This window comes from Panthera onca, chromosome B1 (genome assembly GCF_046562875.1).
Source record: "Panthera onca isolate mPanOnc1 chromosome B1, mPanOnc1 haplotype 2, whole genome shotgun sequence".
Taxonomy (NCBI): Eukaryota; Metazoa; Chordata; class Mammalia; order Carnivora; family Felidae; genus Panthera; species Panthera onca.
The window spans coordinates 86,320,059-86,340,850 of record NC_138342.1 but is presented as its reverse complement, the minus strand read 5'-3'; the positions used below and the strand labels follow the sequence as shown (position 1 = coordinate 86,340,850).

Genomic DNA, 20,792 nt, shown 5'->3' with positions numbered 1-20,792 from the left:
ATGTACTCTTAATATATTCACATTTTATAAAAATGTTCATTCTTCCATCAACATTGCCTTGAAAAGAATTAAAGTCAATATATTCAGTAGTAACATTTTTGAATCACAAATATATACCTACAGGGTAAGTGAATAAATAACCCCCCTATTAGTATGGAAATATGTACTTAGCACTTTCACAAAAGCCTCCAGTGGTAACATTAGGCAGGCTTCACAGAGTACTGCATCTCAAATAACCTTGCAGTCAATGTGATATTTTCTGGACCACTGTAGGCAACTCATAAAGTAGCTCTAACAATTAAAAAAAAACACAGTATTAAGATAAAAATAAAAATAAACAAATTATTGATATCAAACACACAACTGAAGAGTTTGAATAAAATTATTTCTTAAACTGTGAAGGGTCAACATTTACATTTATAAATTGATATATTATTTTATATAATACCTAGTTTGAAATATGTATGCATAACTATAAAGCAAATATAAACAGATATATTACTATCAGTGGTATGATTTTTATTCTTTTCTGTATTATTTAGTATGGCTTAAAGTTTCTTTTCTAATGGGCGTATGTATCATTTTTTACAAAAACTACAATCACTCTGATTAAAAAATGAGAAAATTCTTTGTACCACAATGAGTGTTCTGAAAAGACTTTGTCACTTTGTTCTATGTCATTTAGCTGTGGTTATGTAATAAACCACCCCCCAATCTAGTAGCTTCACAGGTTCAGTAGCTGTTCTAGCAGCTGAACAGGTTCAGCTGATCTTGACTAGGCTTCCTCATGCTTCTTCAAAGAGCAGGTGGGTCAGCTGGAGGCTGGTCACAGCTGGAATGACTTGGCTGACCTCCACTGCTACAGGCTTGCCCCAGGCTTGTTCTTATGGCAGAGGAAATGGTCTAAAGGAAGCAGTGAAAGTAAAGCACAAGGCTTCTGGAAGCTTATGCTCAAAACAGTCACATCCACTGAACTCCTTTGATCTAAGAGAGTCAAAAGTGCAGTCCTAATTCAAGAGGTGTAGAAACAGGTGAGGAAAAAGACACAAATTACTGAAGGGAAGAGATATAAGAACTGTAACAGGATGACTGGGTAGGGAATCAAGCCATTTTTGGCAATTAATCTACACAGGATCTAATTCAGAGCCCAGAAATGGAAGCCAACTGTTCACTGAACCAATCCAAAATCTATTCCCACTTATCTTTGATGTTACCTATTTCGTGTCTCCAAATGCCCTGCTTCTCTAGCCCTTCCAGTGGGAATTCTATACCTCACAATCCTTGAACTTCACTTCTACGTATTTTAATTTAGTCATTTATTTAAAACAAAATTACTAGATATTTGCAAATGACATATCGGACAAAGGGCTAGTATCCAAAATCTATAAAGAGCTCACCAAACTCCACACCTGAAAAACAAATAACCCAGTGAAGAAATGGGCAGAAAACATGAATAGACACTTCTCTAAAGAAGACATCCAGATGGCCAACAGGCACATGAAAAGATGCTCAACGTCGCTCCTTATCAGGGAAATACAAATCAAAACCACACTCAGACATCCCCTCACGCCAGTCAGAGTGGCCAAAATGAACAAATCAGGAGACTATAGATGCTGGAGAGGATGTGGAGAAACGGGAACCCTCTTGCACTGTTGGTGGGAATGCAAATTGGTGCAGCCGCTCTGGAAAGCAGTGTGGAGGTTCCTCAGAAAATTAAAAATAGACCTACCCTATGACCCAGCAATAGCACTGCTAGGAATTTACCCAAGGGATACAGGAGTACTGATGCATAGGGGCACTTGTACCCCAATGTTTATAGCAGCACTCTCAACAATAGCCAAATCATGGAAAGAGCCTAAGTGTCCATCAACTGATGAATGGATAAAGAAATTGTGGTTTATATACACAATGGAGTACTACATGGCAATGAGAAAGAATGAAATATGGCCCTTTGTAGCAACAGGGATGGAACTGGAGAGTGTGATGCTAAGTGAAATAAGCCATACAGAGAAAGACAGATACCGTATGTTTTCACTCTTATGTGGATCCTGAGAAACTTAATAGAAACCCATGGGGGAGGGGAAGGAAAAAAAAAAAAAGGTTAGAGTGGGAGAGAGCCAAAGCATAAGAGACTGTTAAAAACTGAGAACAAACTGAGGGTTGATGGGGGGTGGGAGGGAGGGGAGGGTGGGTGATGGGTATTGAGGAGGGCACCTTTTGGGATGAGCACTGGGTGTTGTATGGAAACCAATTTGACAATAAATTTCATATATTGAAAAAAAAATAAAAAATAAAATAAAATTAAAAAATAAAACAAAATTACTGAGCACTATGCTAAGTGTTAGGAGTAAAACAGTAAACACGGCATAGTCCCTGTGGCCAATGAACTCTCAGATTAATAAAAGCTGCAAACACAGAAATAGTGACACTTAGGGGAAAAAAAATAGGTGTGTAATGATAAAGATATTTATAAGGGAATTTGGGGATCCCATAAAGGCCCCTAAAAAAGTTAGAGATGTAGAGGGAAATGGTCAGGAAAGATTTCCTGAAAAGATGATCTGGGGTGGAGTCTCAGATCAGCTAGAAAATATGGAGGTCTTCCAGCAAAAGCAGCAGACTACGCAGAGGCATGGAGAGGATAAACAGCATTGGAGAAGAACTCCGTAGGAGAGGAAACTGTAAGTAGTTCAGCGTTGCTGGTCTGTAAAGGAAAAGAGGAGATGGTAAGAGATGAGACTTCAACTTTACACATTAGGAATATTATCAGCAGTAGTATTTTTTTTTTTTTTTTAAATTTTTTTTTCAACGTTTTTTATTTATTTTTGGGACAGAGAGACACAGAGCATGAACAGGGGAGGGGCAGAGAGAGAGGGAGACACAGAATCGGAAGCAGGCTCCAGGCTCTGAGCCATCAGCCCAGAGCCTGACGCGGGGCTCGAACTCACGGACCGCGAGATCGTGACCTGGCTGAAGTCGGACGCTTAACCGACTGCGCCACCCAGGCGCCCCAAATCAGCAGTAGTATTGAAGAAGATGGGTTTCAGGGAAGAAAAGGAGAATGATAGAAGAAAAACTAGAAGATGAAGCTGATTATGTTTTCTTATCACTTTCTATCATACCCTAAAATTTACTTGTGTAATATGTTTATTATTCATTTTCTCTCTCTCCACCAGAAAGTAACTCTGCAAAGGCAAGGGTTTTTGTCTACTTTGTTCATTGGTGTGCCCCGAGCACTTTAAATACTGCCTGGCACATAGCAGACACTAATAATAATTTTCACCTAGTAATAATGTTCATTCAATAAGTATTTGCTGAATGAATGAATGAATGAATGAATGGGTCTTAGCCTACGTTCCCCAGAAAACAGCAAGAGGCAAAGTTTATCTACTAATAACTCATATCTTATTGGGTCATTCAATCTCAGGGTATCCAGAATGTGGAATAAAAGGAAGTGAAACAGAAAAATCAAATACAAGATATGAATTGCTGAGTTAGCCATAGCTTTAAAGAAAATAAAGGTTGCTTTCATATCATGAAGGCCTTATCCAGACAGCCTCCATGGAATCATCCTGCCTTGGAAGAGTCCATCAGGTAGAAAATGGAAAAGAAATTTATCTGCTGGCTTCCCATCTCTTCTATCTCATTGGTCAAAATTTGTCTCAGGGCATTGATTCTTGCCCAGTGCTTCCAGTCAGCTGCTGGGAGGCTATATGTCAGGCCCCTGGTTCAGTATTTCATCTAAGTCTGGATGCGGTGTAAGGAGCCAGAGCCTCCATGGGAATAGCTGGTGGTGTTTTAGTATGAGGGGCAGATACTGCTGCAGGAGAAGAAGTGAAACTGAGCAAACCTGCAGACCCAATATAGAACAAATAAAAGAGCATCACACATAAAGGAAAGAAGAACATAACAGTTCCTCCCATTATTTCCTACCTTTGGGGGGTGGAAAAAACCAACTTTGACCTTCATTTACACAGCTGTACATCTCCATGTACATCTCCATGGAGAATTCACTCCTACACCCCAGTGCCCAGGCTGGTTCAGGAGCTCTAACCCTCCTCCCCAAAATTCCACTTCAGAACCCAGTGGAAACCATCAGAATATGCTAGAACCTCTTATTCCACCGTTACTCTCTCACATTAGCCATCTTTCGCCTAATAGGATGGACGTTGGATTGCAAAGCCTGCAACATTTGATTTCTCTCCCAAACATATATTGTGGAGATATTTTAAAGAAAATATTATATCTGTCATGCCATTTTTGTGATCTCCTCCTTAATTCCTAATAACCTTAATTTTCCCATTTTCTAAATATCAAAAGCAATTTTAATTAAGTTCTTCATGGAAAGTAAATATGAGACCCTAATGGTTCCCAATGTCTGGCAATACCTGTTCAACGAAATTCCAAGACTCTGGAACTGAGTAAAAATATGTGATCTCGATAATGGCTGCCATAACTTCAAGGGTCTCCTCTGATAATAAAATAGCATTGGAGGGAAAGTTTTATACATCTTTGGAAACTTTAAAAACTACTATACTAGAGGACCACTGGCTATTTCTTTTATCCACATGAATCTAAAGTTAAATATGCACTGTTTCTAGGCCATAATCTTTGTATATGTTTAATCACTCACCATGACTGCTTATCACTACCTTTAAATACATTTATTGTGTGTTCTCCCATTAATACTCATGCAATGGCATGACTAACATGTTTCTAATAATAGTTGCAACAATAACAGTAATAGTTTTAAAAAGTATAACTAAAATTTGTTGATGACTTTATCATTTAAAGAACATTTTTATATGCATTATCTTCTTTCATCCTTTTTCTAATCTTGGAGCAATTTATTATCAGTCCTTTTTAAACATAGGATAATTAGAAGTTGTTTTTAAATGTTTCATTATAATCTTTTTATTAGCAGGTTTCTATTTTAGGAGAATAATATTCTCATATAAAAAACTGAACCTTATTAAAATATGGAAGGCATAAGTTCAGAATGGCCCATGACCCTTGCCATCCAGTGATTATATTATATGGGTTGGGTCTGATATAATCACATGAGCCGTATAAAATTAAGTTTTCTCAGGCTAGTAGGGAAAGAAGTCAGAGAAATTTGAAGCATGACAAGGGCTCAACTCATCCTGGCTGGTTTGAAGATGGATAGGGCCATATAAGAGGGATGTGGAGAGCCTCTATGACAGAAAACAGTCTAGCTAATTGTTGGTAAGGAAACAAGACCTCAGACCTATACCTTCAAGGAACTGGATTCTACCAACAACCTAAATGAGCTTGGAACGGACTCTTCCCCAGAGCTGCCAGCTGAGAGCCCATGCAAGTTGATTTTGACCTTATGAGACCCTGAGTGAAGAACTCATCTGAGATAGCTGTGCATCTAACCTAAAGACTGAACCAATAAATGGATGTTGTTTGAAGCTGTCTAAGTTGTTTAAGTTTGTGGTAATTTATTATGCAGCAATAGAACATTCATACAAAGGGTATATATAATGAAAATATTACTGGCCCACCTCTGTTCCCATACCCCCAGAGCCCTCTCCAAGAGCAACCACTATTTCCAGTTCTTTTTTTAATTATTATTAATAAATATTTTTTGTTTATTTATTTTTGAGAGACAGACAGACAGACAGACAGACAGAGCATGAGCAGGAAAAGGGCAGAGAGGGAGACAGAATCCAAAGCAGGCTCCAAGCTCTGAGCTATCAGCACAGAGCCTGACACGGGGCTTGAACCCATGAACCATGAGATCATAACCTGAGCCGAAGTCCCATGCTCAACCAACTGAGCCTCCCAGGTGCTTCTGCTATTTCCAGTTTTTAAGTACAAATTTGGAAATATTTTAGACACATATGTGTGTGTACATACACACATGCACACCACATGCCCTTTATTACACAGTGGAAGCACGTTTTATACAATGTAGTGTACCATGCATATACTAGTATATACATGTCTCATTTTTTTACAGTGACTTAATATTCCATAAGAATTCTGTAACTTACTAAATCAGATCTCTATTGACTGACGGTTTTTGTCTCTACTCCTTTATATTACAAACAAAGCTGCAATAATTTTCCTCATATAATATGTTTTTGCACACAGTTGAAATGTATATTCATTTTATAAATGGCAGTTATTTGTATATAGGAAGCTATCATTGACTTTTGGATCTTCACAACCAAATCTCATTGAATTCTCTTATATTTTCCAATAATTTTTATTTCATTTCTCTTATGTTTTCCAGTTATATAAGCATTCAAAAAATAAGGGCTCTCTTCTTAATTTGCACATTTTATACCTCATTTCTTTCTCTAGTTTAATTGTACTAGCTAGGTAATTATAGTACTGCTACTCTATTCCCAAATGCTTTTTGTTCCAAATAAAGCCAGGAAGACAGTCATGCCCACTAGATAATAATAGTATCATTTTGTCTTTAGCTTCGTTGGGAGTACTGCTTACTAAAATTTGTAATCAATTATTTAATTTAAATACTAGGCTGAGTTTTATAAACATTACATCATTTAATTTTCATATAATAATATAAGGCAAGTAATATTATCCCTATTTTACAGTTGAGAAAACTGAAGCATTATGATACTATGAATGTATTCTAAAATTAAGAAGTTGAACATGATCCTCTTTATGCTAATATCAAACAAATAAAATTGAAACAAGTTTTAATTATCTCCAAAAGGAAGTAAATTATACAGCATTTCAAATGTAGGGAAAATTGTTGCTCTGTTCTCAAAAAAAAAATGTTAGTAACTTCTCTATGGTCACTGAACAAATGTCAGATTAAGAAAGTAGTCCAACCAGGAATCTGAGAATCTTACAAATCTAGGTAGACATTATACAGTAAGTTTCCATTTTCATAGTGAGGCATTATCATGCTTATTTTTAATTAGAATTATGAGATATAGTTACAAGAAGTCACATGCAATAAAATGCACCTGTAAGTATACTGTTATGGGTGCATTTCATGTTTTCACAAACTTATACATGCATATAACCATCCTAACAAAAATATAGCTCACAGTGTTGTGCAGTCTATATCTTCAATACCACACCCAGAATAAGAAACCACTGATTTGATTTGCGTAAAATATACATTTCTAGAATATCATGTGACCAGAACCACATCAAATGTAGTTATTATGTCTGCCTTCTTTCAGACAGCATGTTTTTGAGATTCATCCATGTTGTTTCCAGGATCAGAATATTTCTCTTACACAGTATCTGTGGAATGCATTTAAAGAAGAGAACAAAGGAAAATACTAATTTTTAAATATCTCTATCAATGAAATAAAAGAATGAAAATAAGTGGACTAAATTTCCAATTTAAAAATCTAGGAAAAGATTACCACATCTTTAGATTAAGTAAACAAGAAGAAAGGAAATAAAAAGATAAAAGCAAAAAGTAATGAGATTAAAAACGAAAAACTGTAGATACGTTAATAAACCAAAATTCTAATTCTTTCAGAAACTACAATGAAAATAAAAAATATTAACTTAATCTAAAGAGGAAGAAACATAAATATACAAAATAAGAAATAAATGAGAGAAATAATTACTGATATAGCCAAAGTTTAAAACATCATAAGCAACTACTTTGCAGTCTCTGTGCAAATAATTTACAAATCTGCATGAAATGGATTTTATAGGAAAATATAGTTTATCAAAACTGAGGTCAGTGGAAATAGAAGATATAAGTCAATCTAATTTCCATAGAAGAAACAGAGAAAGTTGTCGAGGAGCTAATTCAAACACACACACACACACACACACACACACACACACACACCAGTCAGATGACTCTATGAGGAAATTTTACCACACCTTTAGAGTCAAGATATTTCCAATGCTATATAAATTTCTTCAGAGTACAGAAAATTAAGGAAACTTCCAAATTATGTTAATGAAGCAATTATAACTTTGAAACTGATACCTGATTAATTTTCCACACGCACTAAAGAAAATTACAGATTACTATCACTTATGAACACCAGTGGAAAATTCCTAAATATTAGCAGAGACACTCTGACACTCCATTATGAAAATAATATGTCAAAACCAAGTGGGATTTAAGCTAAGAATACAGGGATAGCCCATTATTAGGAAATCTATTGATATGATTCACCAAATTACTTGATCTAAGAAGAAAAAATATACTTTCTCCATAAATGTTGAAAAAGGCCTTGGCAAAATTCAGTGCCCATTTCCAATACAAAATTCACGAAAATACAAATGATTGGATACATCCTTAAAGTAATAAAATATATTACTCAATCCTCTAGTCAGTATCTTATACAAAGGTAAATACTATAAGGATTTTCACAAAAATCAGAGATAAGGATACCCATTATATCCACTAATATTTTGTAATGTTCTGGGGGCATCAGTTAGAGGCATAAAAGATTTCAAAGAGGCAAAACCATGTGTATTTGCCAATAGTATGATACTCTGCCTGGAAAACACTAGAAAATCAATAATAAAACTGACAAAAAAAAAAAAATCACAAAAATAATTCATCAAGGTAGCAGATTATAAAATTAACATGTAAAAATCAAAGACCTCTATATACACCAATAATGACCACTTAAAAGAAAAAAATAAAGGAAAAGTATACAAATATTGTAATGATGATAAAGATAAAATATTTAGTAATAAACTTAATAATTGGTTATTTTCTGTATTTAAAAACTTTCAAAACAAGAAAAATAGGTAATAGCGGGTGGAAAGATACCTCTTTTTCTTGGATCTGACCACATTATCAAGATATCAGTTCTCCCTAAGCTAATTTATAAATGTAGTGCCAGTAAAAATAACAAAAAAATTTCCCCCCCATGGCTAGAAAAGTTGATACTAAACTTCATAGGAAAAAAACAAAAATGCATGTTAAAATGCTAAATAAACACTAAAATGAATGAAGTATGAAAAGAGCCACTAGAGGATATTAGAACACATTACAAAGCCTCTATAATAAAACAGTGTGATACAAGAATGACAGATCATAACAATAAGCACCCAGATTTGGATTTCTAAATACCATTCGCCACTACAATAAACCAGATCTCCTTGGAAGAATGGTGTATTTATTATCTGGGACATAAAAGATGTAAGAAATTCTACCAAACATTTAAAGACAAGTTAACACCTATTCTTTTGAAGCTCTTCCAAAAAAATAGAAAAATAGAAATGTAAGGAAAACTTCCAAATTCATTCCATGAAGCCGGCATTACCTTGATTCCAAAACCAGACAAAGACCCCACTAAAAAGGAGAATTACAGACCAATTTACCCGATGAACATGGGTGCAAAAATTCTCAACAAGATACTACAAACTGGACCCAACAGTACATTAAAAGAACTATTCACCACAATCAATTGGATTTATTCCTTGGATGCAGGGCTGGTTCAATATCTGCAAATCATTCAATGTGATATATCACATTAATAAAAGAGAAAATAAGAACCACATGATCCTCTCAATAGATGCAGAAAAACATTTCACAAAATTCAGAATCCTTTCTTGATAAAAACCCTCAAGAAAGTAGGGATAGAAAGATCATACCTCAAGATCATAAAGGCCATACATGAAAGACCCACTGCTAATAGCATCCTCAGTGAGAAAAAACTGAGAGCTTTTGTCCTAAGGTAAGGAACACAAGAGGGATGTCCACTCTCACCACTATTATTCAACATAGCGTTGGAAGTCCTAGTCTCAGCAATCAAACAAAAAAGGAAATACAAGGCATCCAAACAAGAAGGAAATCAAACTTTCACTCTTCTCAGATGACATGATACTCTACATAGAAAACCCAAAAGATTCCACCAAAAAACTGCTAGAACTGACACATGAATTCAGCCAAGTTGCAGGATATAAAATCAATGCACAGAAATCAGTTGCATTCCTATACACCAATAATGAAGCAGCAGAAAGAGAAATCAAGGAATCGATCCCATTTACAATTGCACCAAGAACCATAAAATACTTAGGAATGGACCTATCCAAAAAGGTGAAAGATCTATACACTGAAAACTACAGAAAGCTTATGAAAGATATTGAAGAAGACACAAAGAAATGGAAAAATATTCCATACACATGGATTGACAAAACAAATATTGTTAAAATGTCAATACTACCCAAAGCAATCTACACATCAAATGTAATCCCTATCAAAATAATACCAGCATTCTTCACAGAGCTAGAACAAATAATTCTAAAATTTGTTTGGAACCCTGAAAGATGCCAAATAGCCAAAACAAAGTTGAAAAAGAAAACCAAAGCTGGAAGCATCACAATTCTGGACTTTAAGCTGTATTACAAAGCTGTAATCATCAAGACAATGTGATACTGGTACAAAAACAGACACATAGATCAATGGAACAGAATAGAGAACCCAGAAATGGACCCACAAATGTATGGCCAACTAATCTTCGACAAAGCAGGAAAGAATATCCAGTCAAATAAAGACAGTCTCTTCAGCAAGTGGTGCTGGGAAAACTGGACAGTGACATGCAGAAGAATGAACCTGGATCACTTTCTTACACCATACGCAAAAATAAACTTCAAATGGATGAAAGACCTAAACGTAAGACAGGAAGTCATTGAAATCCTAGAGGAGAAAACAGGCAACAACTTCTTTGACCTCAGCTGCAGCAATTTCTTACCTGACATGTCTCCAGAGGCAAGGGAAACAAAAGCAAAAATGAACTATTGGGACCTCATCAAGATGAAAATTTTCTGCACAGCAAAGGAAATGATCAGCAAAACTAAAAGGCAAGCAACAGAATGGGAGAAGATATTTGCAAATGACATATCAGATAAAGAGTTAGTATCCAAAATCTATAAATAACTTATCAAGCTCAACACCCAAAACACAAATAATCCAGTGAAGAAATGGGATAATACATGAATAGACACTTTTCCAAAGAAGATATCCAAATGGCTAACAGACGCATGAAAAAATGCTCAACATCACTCATCATCAGGGAAATACAAATCAAAACCACAATGAGATACCACCTCACACCTGTCAGAATGGCTAACCTTAACAACTCAGGCAACAACAGATGTTGGCGAGCATGAAGAGAAAGAGGAACCTTTTTGCACTGCTGGTGGGAATGCAAACTGCTGCAGCCACTCTGGAAAACAGTAATTTTAATTTTCAAAAATTAAAAATAGAGCTACCTTATGACACAACAATTGCACTATTTATTTATAATAAATAAAGGGACATAGGTATGCTGTTTCAAAGGGTCACATACATCCCAATGTTTATAGCAGCACTGTCTATAATAGCCAAAGTATGAAAGAGCCCAAATGTCCATCAACAGATAAACTGATAAATAAGATGTAGTGTGTGTGTATGTGTGTGTGTGTGTGTGTGTGTGTGTATGTGTATAGACACAATGGAGTATTACTCAGCAATCACAAAGAATGAAATCTTGCCATTTGCAAAAACGTCGATGGAACTAGAGTGCACTATGCTAAGCGAAGTAAGTCAGTCAGAGAAAGACAAATATCATATGACTTCACTCATATGTGAAATTTAAGATACAAAACATGAACATAAGGGAAGGAAAGCAAAAATAATATTAAAACGGAGAGGGAAATAAACCATAAGAGACTCTTAAATACTGGGAACAAACTGAGGGTTGCTGGAGGGGTGTGGGGGGGATGGGCTAAATGGGCAAGGTACATTAAGGAGGGCACTTGTTGAGATGAGCACTGGGTGTTATGTGTAAGTGATGAATTACTAAATTCTATTCCTGAAATCATTATTATACTATATGTTAACTAACTTGGATTTAGATTTTAATAATAATAAGACGAAGAAGAAGAAATTAAAAGTAAACCTGGCTACTTTCCCTGTCCTGGACCAGGCCACCACTTACCACATTTTCCACTAGATCCCCGGCACAAACCACTATGATCTTTCTCTTCAATTACGGCATTAGCCTTCTATGTGTCTCACTGCTTTCCCCCTTCCATGCTACAGTGTGTTTTCTCCACATAGAGTCAAGAGATTCTTTAAAAATAAAATCGGAATGTTACTTTTTGTATAAATTCCTTTAGTGCCTTTCCATCTCACTCAGAGTAAAAATTGAGACTTTTAAATTGGCCTATCCTCCCAAGCAGAGCTCCCGAGTCTGGCTGGCAAAAGTGGAGGGGCCGGCCGGACTGTGTTCCGACAGCAAGCGCGACTTAGCGTCTGGGAGGTCATAAGTGAACAGCTCTGCTCAGAAAGCAGGAAGGCTGGAGGACAAAGGGAGGGAGAGCTGCTGAGCCCCCGGACGACAGAGCTCAGTTTGGTGGGGAACAAAGGCGCTCGCCAGCGCCATCTCCCCCGCCCATCCCCCAGCCAAAATCCCAAAGAGAACCAGTTCCTGCCAGGGAACTTGCTCGCTCCGCGCAAACACCCAACTCTGTGCTTCTGCGGAGCCAAACCTCCGGCAGCAGATCTGACTCCCTCCCGCTGCCACAGGGCCCCTCCTGAAGTGGATCACCTAAGGAGAAGCCAGCTAAGCCTCCCCCTCCTGCCCCCGTGCACCTTGCCTACCCACCCCAGCTAATACGCCAGATCCCCAGCAACACGAGCCTGGCAGTGTGCAAGTAGCCCAGACGGGCCACGCCACCCCACAGTGAATCCCACCCCTAGGAGAGGGGAAGAGAAGGCACACACCAGTCTGACTGTGGCCCCAGCGGTGGGCTGGGGGCAGACATCGGGTCGAACTGCGGCCCTGCCCACCAACTCCAGTTATACACCACAGCACAGGGGAAGTGCCCTGCAGGTCCTCACCACTCCAGGGACTATCCAAAATGACCAAATAGAAGAATTCCCCTCAGAAGAATCTCCAGGAAATAACAACAGCTGATGAACTGATCAAAAAGGATTTAAATAATATAACAGAAAGTGAATTTAGAATAATAGTCATAAAATTAATCGCTGGGCTTGAAAACAGTATAGAGGACAGCAGAGAATCTCTTGCCACAGAGATCAAGGGACTAAGGAACAGTCATGAGGAGCTGAAAAGCGCTTTAAACGAAATGCAAAACAAAATGGAAACGACGACGGCTCGGATTGAAGAGGCAGAGGAGAGAATAGGTGAACTAGAAGATAAAGTTATGGAAAAAGAGGAAGCTGAGAGAAAGAGAGATAAAAAAATCCAGGAGTATGAGAGAAAAATTAGAGAACTAAGTGATACACTAAAAAGAAATAATATACGCATAATTGGTATCCCAGAGGAGGAAGAGAGAGGAAAAGGGGCTGAAGGGGTACTTGAAGAAATTATAGCGGAGAACTTCCCTGAACTGGGGAAGGAAAAAGGCATGGAAATCCAAGAGGCACAGAGAACTCCCTTCAGACGCAACTTGAATCGATCTTCTGCATGACATATCATAGTGAAACTGGCAAAATACAAGGATAAAGAGAAAATTCTGAAAGCAGCAAGGGATAAACGGGCCCTCACATATAAAGGGAGACCTATAAGACTCGTGACTGATCTCTCCTTTGAAACTTGGCAGGCCAGAAAGGCTTGGCACGATATCTTCAGTGTGCTAAACAGAACAAATATGCAGCCGAGAATCCTTTATCCAGCAAGTCTGTCATTTAGAATAGAAGGAGAGATAAAGGTCTTCCCAAACAAACAAAAACTGAAGAAATTTGTCACCACTAAACCAGCCCTACAAGAGATCCTAAGGGGGATCCTGTGAGACAAAGTACCAGAGACATCACTACAAGCATAAAACATACAGACATCACAATGACTCTAAACCCGTATCTTTCTATAATAACACTGAATGTAAATGGATTAAATGCGCCAACCAAAAGACATAGGGTATCAGAATGGATAAAAAAACAAGACCCATCTATTTGCTGTCTACAAGAGACTCATTTTAGATCTGAGGACACCTTTAGATTGAGAGTGAGGGGATGGAGAACTATTTATCATGCTACTGGAAGCCAAAAGAAAGCTGGAGTAGCCATACTTATATCAGACAAACTAGACTTTAAATTAAAGGCTGTAACAAGAGATGAAGAAGGGCATTATATAATAATCACAGGGTCTATCCACCAGGAAGAGCTAACTATTATAAATGTCTATGCGCTAAATACCCGAGCCCCCAGATATATAAAAAAATTACTCATAAACATAAGCAACCTTATTGATAAGAATGTGGTCATTGCAGGGGACTTTAACACCCCACTTACAGAAATGGATAGATCATCTAGACACACAGTCAATAAAGAAACAAGGGCCCTGAATGATACATTGGATCAGATGGACTTGACAGATATATTTAGAACTCTGCATCCCAAAGCAACAGAATATACTTTCTTCTCGAGTGCACATGGAACATTCTCCAAGATAGATCATATACTGGGTCACAAAACAGCCCTTCATAAGTTTACAAGAATTGAAATTATACCATGCATACTTTCAGACCACAATGCTATGAAGCTTGAAATCAACCACAGGAAAAAGTCTGGAAAACCTCCAAAAGCATGGAGGTTAAAGAACACCCTACTAAAGAATGAGTGGGTCAACCAGGCAATTAGAGAAGAAATTAAAAAATATATGGAAACAAACGAAAATGAAAATACAACAATCCAAACGCTTTGGGACGCAGCGAAGGCAGTCCTGAGAGGAAAATACATTGCAATCCAGGCCTATCTCAAGAAACAAGAAAAATCCCAAATACAAAATCTAACAGCACACCTAAAGGAAATAGAAGCAGAACAGCAAAGACACCCCAAACCCAGAAGAAGAAGAGAAATAATAAAGATCAGAGCAGAAATAAACAATATAGAATCTAAAAAAACTGTAGAGCAGATCAACGAAACCAAGAGTTGGTTTTTTGAAAAAATAAACAAAATTGACAAACCTCTAGCCAGGCTTCTCAAAAAGAAAAGGGAGATGACCCAAATAGATAAAATCATGAATGAAAATGGAATGATTACAACCAATCCCTCAGAGATACAAACAATTATCAGGGAATACTATGAAAAATTATATGCCAACAAATTGGACAACCTGGAAGAAATGGACAAATTCCTAAACACCCACACTCTTCCAAAACTCAATCAGGAGGAAATAGAAAGCTTGAACAGACCCATAACCAGCGAAGAAGAAATTGAATCGGTTATCAAAAATCTCCCACCAAATAAGAGTCCAGGACCAGATGGCTTCCCAGGGGAGTTCTACCAGACGTTTAAAGCAGAGATAATACCTATCCTTCTCAAGCTATTCCAAGAAATAGAAAGGGATGGAAAACTTCCAGACTCATTCTATGAAGCCAGTATTACTTTGATTCCTAAACCAGACAGAGACCCAATAAAAAAAGAGAACTACAGGCCAATATCCCTGATGAATATGGATGCAAAAATTCTCAATAAGATACTAGCAAATCGAATTCAACAGCATATAAAAAGAATTATTCACCATGATCAAGTGGGATTCATTCCTGGGATGCAGGGCTGGTTCAACATTCGCAAATCAATCAACGTGATACATCACATTAACAAAAAAAAAGAGAAGAACCATATGATCCTGTCAATCGATGCAGAAAAGGCCTTTGACAAAATCCAGCACCCTTTCTTAATAAAAACCCTTGAGAAAGTCGGGATAGAAGGAACATACTTAAAGATCATAAAAGCCATTTATGAAAAGCCCACAGCTAACATCATCCTCAACAGGGAAAAACTGAGAGCTTTTTCCCTGAGATCAGGAACACGACAGGGATGCCCACTGTCACCGCTGTTGTTTAACATAGTGCTGGAAGTTCTAGCATCAGCAATCAGACAACAAAAGGAAATCAAAGGCATCAAAATTGGCAAAGATGAAGTCAAGCTTTCGCTTTTTGCAGATGACATGATATTATACATGGAAAATCCGATAGACTCCACCAAAAGTCTGCTAGAACTGATACATGAATTCAGCAAAGTTGCAGGATACAAAATCAATGTGCAGAAATCAGTTGCATTCTTATACACTAACAATGAAGCAACAGAAAGACAAATGAAGAAACTGATCCCATTCACAATTGCACCAAGAAGCATAAAATACCTAGGAATAAATCTAACCAAAGATGTAAAAGATCTGTATGCTGAAAACTATAGAAAGCTTATGCAGGTAATTGAAGAAGATATAAAGAAATGGAAAGACATTCCCTGCTCATGGATTGGAAGAATAAATATTGTCAAAATGTCAATACTACCCAAAGCTATCTACACATTCAATGCAATCCCAATCAAAATTGCACCAGCATTCTTCTCGAAACTAGAACAAGCAATCCTAAAATTCATATGGAACCACAAAAGGCCCCGAATAGCCAAAGTAATTTTGAAGAAGAAGACCAAAGCAGGAGGCATCACAATCCCAGACTTTAGCCTCTACTACAAAGCTGTCATCATCAAGACAGCATGGTATTGGCATAAAAACAGACACATAGACCAATGGAATAGAATAGAAACCCCAGAACTAGACCCACAAACGTATGGCCAACTCATCTTTGACAAAGCAGGAAAGAACATCCAATGGAAAAAAGACAGTCTCTTTAACAAATGGTGCTGGGAGAACTGGACAGCAACATGCAGAAGGTTGAAACTAGACCACTTTCTCACACCATTCACAAAAATAAACTCAAAATGGATAAAGGACCTGAATGTGAGACAGGAAACCATCAAAACCTTAGAGGAGAAAGCAGGAAAAGACCTCTCTGACCTCAGCCGTAGCAATCTCTTACTCGGCACATCCCCAAAGGCAAGGGAATTAAAAGCAAAAGTGAATTACTGGGACCTTATGAAGATAAAAAGCTTCTGCACAGCAAAGGAAACAACCAACAAAACTAAAAGGCAACCAACGGAATGGGAAAAGATATTTGCAAATGACATATCGGACAAAGGGCTAGTATCCAAAATCTATAAAGAGCTCACCAAACTCCACACCCGAAAAACAAATAACCCAGTGAAGAAATGGGCAGAAAACATGAATAGACACTTCTCTAAAGAAGACATCCGGATGGCCAACAGGCACATGCAAAGATGTTCAACATCGCTCCTTATCAGGGAAATACAAACCAAACCACACTCAGATATCACCTCACGCCAGTCAGAGTGGCCAAAATGAACAAATCAGGAGACTATAGATGCTGGAGAGGATGTGGAGAAATGGGAACCCTCTTGCACTGTTGGTGGGAATGCAAATTGGTGCAGCCGCTCTGGAAAGCAGTGTGGAGGTTCCTCAGAAAAATAAAAATAGACCTACCCTATGACCCAGCAATAGCACTGCTAGGAATTTACCCAAGGGATTCAGGAGTACTGATGCATAGGGGCACTTGTACCCCAATGTTTATAGCAGCACTCTCAACAATAGCCAAATTATGGAAAGAGCCTAAATGTCCATCAACTGATGAATGGATAAAGAAATTGTGGTTTATATACACAATGGAGTACTATATGGCAATGAGAAAGAACGAAATATGGCCCTTTGTAGCAACATGGATGGAACTGGAGAGTGTGATGCTAAGTGAAATAAGCCATACAGAGAAAGACAGATACCATATGGTTTCACTCTTATGTGGATCCTGAGAAACGTAACCGAAACCCATGGGGGAGGGGAAGGAAAAAAAAATTAAAAAAAAAAAAAAAGAGGTTAGAGTGGGAGAGAGCCAAAGCATAAGAGACTGTTAAAAACTGAGAACAAACTGAGGGTTGATGGGGGGTGGGAGGGAGGGCAGGGTGGGTGATGGGTATTGAGGAGGGCACCTTTTGGGATGAGCACTGGGTGTTGTATGGAAACCAATTTGACAGTAAATTTCATATATTAAAAAAATAAAAAAAATTTAAAAAAAATATAAAAATAAATAAAAATAAAAAATAAAAAAAATAAAAAAATAAATTGGCCTATCCTCTCCTCGACTTCTCTGTTCTTATTTTCTACCACTATTTTCCTGTTCACTCTATTCCTCATGGCCGTGTTCTTCAAACGCACTATGCATGTTTCCACTGAAAGGCTTTTGTCCTTGCCATTCCCTCTCAGAGACACTCTTCCATCAGATATCCACCTGGCTCATTTGTCACCCTCAAGTCTTTGCCCAAAAACAGTCAATGCTTGCTGTTTACAGAAATAATGTTCTGAATGACCCATAATATAATAGTGCCTGAAACAAAGAAGACACCCAAACTATAACTGTTAAATGAATAAAAGGTATTTGGTTAAGAGGCAGCTTTCTATCAAGCGTTCAAAGCAGAAATTAGAAAACCCTGGGAAATAGATACTCTCTCCCATGGAGAACTCTTGAAGAGGGCTAAGGAAAGAATTGCTAAGATTAATTATATATTATAAAAAATTATTATCACACAAAGTGTCCAAGGGAGAAAAAAGCATTGCCATGATCTGCCCCCATATATCCACATACTCTCATGCAGGGCCAGGGAAAGGAAGCTGAGGTCCCCATAACAAATCCCCTACATTACCTGATTCCTACAGGCTGGGGCAGGGTGGAGAGACAGATATGATCCAGTGTAAAGCATAAGACAGTGAACTCAATTTGTAAAACTCAAGGAATGAAATATCTATCCCTTAAATCCACATATGCTACAGAATCCACAATGCTGCCTGAAACCCTTTTTCTGTTAAACATTCTAGAAATTCTACCTTTCCAGAATGGCTACATTCAAGACAAGTTTATAGCTCATTTGAGGTATCTATGTGGTTTAGGCCTCACCAACTAGGAAAAAGGTGGATTCAGGTGCAGAGGAGGTTAGCAATATAATATTCCTTCTATTTTATAATCACATTTACTCTGAAATAGAGATAACTTTAAGAGTCTTAGGAGCCCAGGGTCTTAGTATTATGTCATCTTTTTTTCTATCTTATATAACAAATAATGCATTATCTGAGAACCACTGGCATCTTAGATTCAATGAAACATGTGTAAAGCAAATTTAGAAGTGTTAGCCAGGGCCAAATGAGATTTATTAGAAAAGTACCACTTATTAAAAGGAAGGGAGTTCATAAAACCTTTCGCTTTAATTTTTTAAGTTTACTTATTTATTTTGAGAGAGAGAATGTGTGTGTGTGAGCAGAGGAGGGGCAGAGACAGAGGGAGAGAGAGAGAATCACAAGCAGGCTCCACACTGTCCATGCAGAGCTCCATGCAGGTCTTGAACTCATGAACCTGATCATGAGATCATGACCTGAGCCAAAACCAAGAGTTGGACGCTTAATCAACTGAGCCACCCAGGCACCCCAAACCTTTTGCTTTTAATAAGATGCTGAAATACTATCTCACACAGACTGGTGTCCATTTTCAGAAAAAGTCATATTTATAAGAAAACCTCATTTTTACTCTGGTACCTCTTGATACTTCCTTGACTGCTTTGGGTGGAGGCTTCATGGGGAAAGCCATCATAAAAGAAACAATCCTAAAGAACTCATGGAACTGGACAGGCTAAAGCAGAATTCACAGGAAATTGTCCTCTCAGACTGATGTTGCCCTCCTGAATTTTGGCAGAATACCCAGGCAGTGTAGGCAATTAAGAGATGGTTTAAGAATCTGGATACAGCAATTGAAATCCTGGACACTGAATTTAAATACAGCTGTCATCACTGCAGGGAACAAGGTGAAGAAATACAGTGTAAATGGGGTCCTATGGAATATTCAAAGGGCATTTAGTCAATTTTCTCTCAGAAAAGGAGGATGGCTTCATCTCCACAAACGCTCTAAATAGTAATGTTGGTTATCATTGCAAATGAATCTTAGCATTACAACTCCTCTAAGTCATCTCATGTTGTTCAACAAATAATCCAGTTAAGAGACACTTTTAAAATCTTAGATTGAACAGAGCAATCATATCAGAGCTTCTAGAATGGATCAAAGAAGCGCCAAGTTTGTTCATTAGGAAGAAAATACCTTATGAATAAACATAAGTTTCCACACTAAAAAATGTTTTCATTGGTGATTATTGTATATATGTTTTTAAAATAGCTCATACGCCACCGTATATTAATTTATTTCTTCTTAAAACGAATAAAGATAAAAATTTTTCTGGAGTAATTTAAAAATAAATATTTAAAGAAAATAATGGGGATCACTGATGTTTTTCTCTTTCTTCTTCCCTTCCCCAAACCTCTCTTACCTGCTATGGAGGGACATGTGTGTGTGTGTTTGTGTGTGTGTGTGTGTGTGTGTGTGTGTGTGTTTTAATCAGACCATTTGCCCTTCATTTTATGAACCCACTTCTTTCCTCTATTTCATTCCTTTTGAAATTGTTACAAGAAAGCAATTTCTAACTACTCACTTGAGGAAATTAGTTTTGGATCAAAACAGTTCTAAGGTCTGACCATGCGGTTGAAATTTCCTATAAAGGGGTTTCAAGATAATGTCCATATAAGTCCAGCCAACTAATTAGCTGGCAGTATTTTCCCTCTTATTTAATCATTTTTCAGTAAAAGTCAAGCTTTCTGACTCACTAGTGATGGAATATTTCCTTGAATCTCAGTGATGCGAGAAAGCCTACAGTACTTAACATGACACTTCTATTAACATAGTCATTACACATGCTGTTTCTAAAACTTCCTATCCAGGAGAATAAGTCTTGTTTCTCCTAAATAACTTCTCTTTCAAAGTCTTCCACAGTCAAACCCAATTAAGAAATAATATAACAAGATGCTCTTCCACTCTCAAGTCTGGCACTTCATGTTTCTTCCCGCCATTCCTTCCCTCTAACCGCACTTGCAAATATACCAATGGGCTACTGTCCAATTAGA

At 37.5% G+C, this 20,792-nt stretch overlaps 1 long non-coding RNA gene across 2 annotated transcripts in view; it reads right to left on the bottom strand.

Annotated features, from left to right (window-relative positions):
• LOC144616037 (uncharacterized) overlaps positions 1-20,792 on the bottom strand; it is a 201,220-nt gene that overhangs the window by 113,256 nt on the left and 67,172 nt on the right. Inside the window, exon 3 of one of the 2 annotated variants that reach the window (XR_013554907.1) lies at positions 2,443-2,701. The exons of the other annotated variant lie outside the window; for it this stretch is intronic. This is a non-coding gene — a long non-coding RNA (uncharacterized LOC144616037). Of the gene's footprint in view, positions 1-2,442; positions 2,702-20,792 lie in introns of those variants that run through there. 2 annotated transcript variants of the gene reach the window in all.